This window comes from Brienomyrus brachyistius, unplaced genomic scaffold (assembly GCF_023856365.1).
Source record: "Brienomyrus brachyistius isolate T26 unplaced genomic scaffold, BBRACH_0.4 scaffold42, whole genome shotgun sequence".
Taxonomy (NCBI): Eukaryota; Metazoa; Chordata; class Actinopteri; order Osteoglossiformes; family Mormyridae; genus Brienomyrus; species Brienomyrus brachyistius.
This window is the reverse complement of record NW_026042317.1, coordinates 1,275,873-1,279,860: the sequence shown is the minus strand read 5'-3', so window position 1 is coordinate 1,279,860 and position 3,988 is coordinate 1,275,873. Positions and strand designations below refer to the sequence as shown.

Sequence of the window (3,988 nt, the reverse complement as noted above, 5' to 3'; positions counted from 1 at the left end):
GGTGGCAAGGGTGCCTGGGCACCTGCCCGTCCTGACTGAGGGGTGCATAACCAGACCTTTCACAGTGGGGTGGGGGTGGCAAGGGCGTCTGGGCACCTGCCTATTGTGTCCGATGGGGGAGCAACCAGATCTTTTTCAGTGGGGTGGGGGGGGTGATTTTAGGGACCCTGGGCACCTGCCCGTCCTGACTGAGGGGTGCATAACCAGACCTTTTACAGTGGGGTGGGGCTGGCAAGGCTGCCTGGGCACCTGTCCGTTCTATCTAATGGGGGCATAACCAGACCTTTTACAGTGGGGTGGGGGTGGCAAGGCTGTCTGGGCACCTGTCCGTTCTGTCTGACGGGGGTATAATCAGACCTTTTACAATGGGGTGGGGGTGGCAAGGCTGCCTGGGCACCTGTCCGTTCTGTCTGACGGGGGCATAACCAGACCTTTTACAGTGGGGTGGGGGTGGCAAGGCAGCCTGGGCACCTGTCCGTTCTATCTAATGGGGGCATAACCAGACCTTTTACAGTGGGGTGGGGGTGGCAAGGCTGTCTGGGCACCTGCCCGTTCTGTCTGACGGGGGCATAACCAGAACTTTCACAGTGGGGTGGGGGTGGCTAAGGTGCCTGGGCTCCTGTCCGTTCTGTCTGACGGGGGTATAATCAGACCTTTTACAATGGGGTGGGGGTGGCAAGGCTGCCTGGGCACCTGTCCGTTCTGTCTGACGGGGGCATAACCAGACCTTTTACAGTGGGGTGGGGGTGGCAAGGCAGCCTGGGCACCTGTCCGTTCTGTCTGACGGGGGCATAACCAGACCTTTTACAGTGGGGTCGGGGTGGGGGGGGGTAAGGCTGCCTGGGCTCCTGTCCGTTCTGTCTGACGGGGGCATAACCAGACCTTTTACAGTGGGGTGGTGGTGGCAAGGCTGCCTGGGCACCTGCCCGTTCTGTCTGACGGGGGCATAACCAGACCTTTTACAGTGGGGTGGTGGTGGCAAGGCTGCCTGGGCACCTGTCCGTTCTGTCTGACGGGGGCATAACCAGACCTTTTACAGTGGGGTGGGTTGGCAAGGCTGCCTGGGAACCTGTCCGTTCTGTCTGACGGGGGCATAACCAGACCTTTTACAGTGGGGTGGTGGTGGCAAGGCTGCCTGGGCACTTGTCCGTTCTGTCTGAAGGGGGCATAACCAAACCTTTTACAGTCGGGTGGGGGTGGCAAGGGTGTCTGGGTAGCTGCCCCTTGTGTCCGACGGGGGAGCAACCAGACTTTTTACAGTGGGGTGGGGGTGGCAAGGCTGCCTGGGCACCTGTCCGTTCTGTCTGATGGGGGCATAATCAGACCTTTTACAGTGGGGTGGGGGTGTCAAGGCTGCCTGGGCACCTGTCCGTTCTGTCTGACGGGGGCATAACCAGACCATTTACAGTGGGGTGTGGGTGGCAAGGGATCCTGGGCACCTGCCCGTTGTCTGACGGGGGAGCGACCAGACCTTTTACAGTGGCTGGGGGTGGCAAGGATGCCTAGGCAGCTGCCCGTTCTGTCTGACGGGGGCATAACCAGACCTATTACGGTGGGGTGGGGGGTGGCAAGGCTGCCTGGGCACCTGTCCGTTCTGTCTGACGGAGGCATAAACAGACCTTTTACAGTGGGGTGGGGGTGGCAAGGCTGCCTGGGCACCTGTCCGTTCTGTCTGAGGGGGGCATAACCAGACCTTTCACAGTGGGGTGGGGGTGGCAAGGGCGTCTGGGCACCTGCCTATTGTGTCCGATGGGGGCATAACCAGACCTTTTACAGTGGGGTGGGGGTGGCAAGGGTGCCTGGGCACCTGCCCGTCCTGACTGAGGGGTGCATAACCAGACCTTTCACAGTGGGGTGGGGGTGGCAAGGGCGTCTGGGCACCTGCCTATTGTGTCCGATGGGGGAGCAACCAGATCTTTTTCAGTGGGGTGGGGGGGTGATTTTAGGGACCCTGGGCTCCTGTCCGTTCTGTCTGACGGGGGTATAATCAGACCTTTTACAATGGGGTGGGGGTGGCAAGGCTGCCTGGGCACCTGTCCGTTCTGTCTGACGGGGGCATAACCAGACCTTTTACAGTGGGGTGGGGGTGGCAAGGCTGTCTGGGCACCTGTCCGTTCTGTCTGACGGGGGTATAATCAGACCTTTTACAATGGGGTGGGGGTGGCAAGGCTGCCTGGGCACCTGTCCGTTCTGTCTGACGGGGGTATAATCAGACCTTTTACAATGGGGTGGGGGTGGCAAGGCTGCCTGGGCACCTGTCCGTTCTGTCTGACGGGGGCATAACCAGACCTTTTACAGTGGGGTGGGGGTGGCAAGGCAGCCTGGGCACCTGCCCGTTCTGTCTGACGGGGGCATAACCAGAACTTTCACAGTGGGGTGGGGGTGGCTAAGGTGCCTGGGCTCCTGTCCGTTCTGTCTGACGGGGGCATAACCAGACCTTTTACAGTGGGGTCGGGGTGGCAAGGCTGCCTGGGCACCTGTCCGTTCTATCTGACGGGGGCATAACCAGAGCTTTCACAGTGGGGTGGGGGTGGCAAGGGTGTCTGGGCACCTACCCATTCTGTCCTACGGAGGAGTAACCAGACCATTTACAGTGGGGTGGGGGTGGCAAGGCTGCCTGGGCACCTGTCCGTTCTATCTGACGGGGGCATAACCAGACCTTTCACAGTGGGGTGGGGGAGGCAAGGGTGCCTGGGCACCTGCCTGTCCTGACTGAGGGGGGCATAACCAGACCTTTCACAGTGGGGTGGGGGTGGCAAGGCTACCTGGGCACCTACCCATTCTGTCCTACGGAGGAGTAACCAGACCATTTACAGTGGGGTGGGGGTGGCAAGGCTGCCTGGGCACCTGCCCGTTCTGTTTGACGGGGGCATAATCAGACCTTTTACAGTGGGGTAGGGGTGGCAAGGCTGCCTGGGCACCTGCCCGTTCTGTTTGACGGGGGCATAACCTGACATTTTACAGTGTGTTGGGGAGGAAAGGGTGCCTGGGCACCAGCCCCTTCGATCCTACCGGGGAGTAACTACACCTTTTACAGTGGGGTGGGGGTGGCAAGGCTGCCTGGGCACCTGCCCGTTCTGTCTGACGGGGGCATAACCAGACCTTTTACAGTGGGGTGGGTTGGCAAGGCTGCCTGGGAACCTGTCCGTTCTGTCTGACGGGGGCATAACCAGACCTTTCACAGTGGGGTGGGGGAGGCAAGGGTGCCTGGGCACCTGCCTGTCCTGACTGAGGGGGGCATAACCAAACCTTTTACAGTCGGGTGGGGGTGGCAAGGGTGTCTGGGTAGCTGCCCCTTGTGTCCGACGGGGGAGCAACCAGACTTTTTACAGTGGGGTGGGGGTGGCAAGGCAGCCTGGGCACCTGTCCGTTCTGTCTGACGGGGGCATAACCAGACCTTTCACAGTGGGGTGGGGGTGGCAAGGCTACCTGGGCACTTGTCCGTTCTGTCTGAAGGGGGCATAACCAAACCTTTTACAGTCGGGTGGGGGTGGCAAGGGTGTCTGGGTAGCTGCCCCTTGTGTCCGACGGGGGAGCAACCAGACTTTTTACAGTGGGGTGGGGGTGGCAAGGCAGCCTGGGCACCTGTCCGTTCTGTCTGACGGGGGCATAACCAGACCTTTTACAGTGGGGTGGGGGTGGCAAGGCTGCCTGGGCACCTGTCCGTTCTGTCTGATGGGGGCATAATCAGACCTTTTACAGTGGGGTGGGGGTGTCAAGGCTGCCTGGGCATCTGTCCGTTCTGTCTGACGGGAGCATAATCAGACCTTTTACAGTGGGGTGGAGCGGGGGGGGGGGGGGGGTAAGGCTGCCTGGGCACCTGTCCGTTCTGTCTGACGGGGGCATAACCAGACCTTTTACAGTGGGGTGCTGGTGGCAAGGCTGCCTGGGCATCTGTCCATTCTGTCTGAGGGGGGCATAACCAGACCTTTTACAGTGGGGTGGGGGTGGCAAGGCTGCCTGGGCACCTGTCCGTTCTGTCTGACGG

The 3,988-nt window shown here is 60.9% G+C and overlaps 1 long non-coding RNA gene across 1 annotated transcript; it reads right to left on the bottom strand.

The window, feature by feature from the left end:
• Positions 1-908: 908 nt before the first annotated feature.
• Positions 909-3,660, bottom strand: LOC125722812 (uncharacterized). The gene is made up of 3 exons (XR_007386622.1): positions 3,620-3,660; positions 3,029-3,102; positions 909-956 (listed from the first exon to the last, which is right to left on the bottom strand). It is a non-coding gene; the product is annotated as an uncharacterized LOC125722812 (long non-coding RNA).
• Positions 3,661-3,988: the final 328 nt, after the last annotated feature.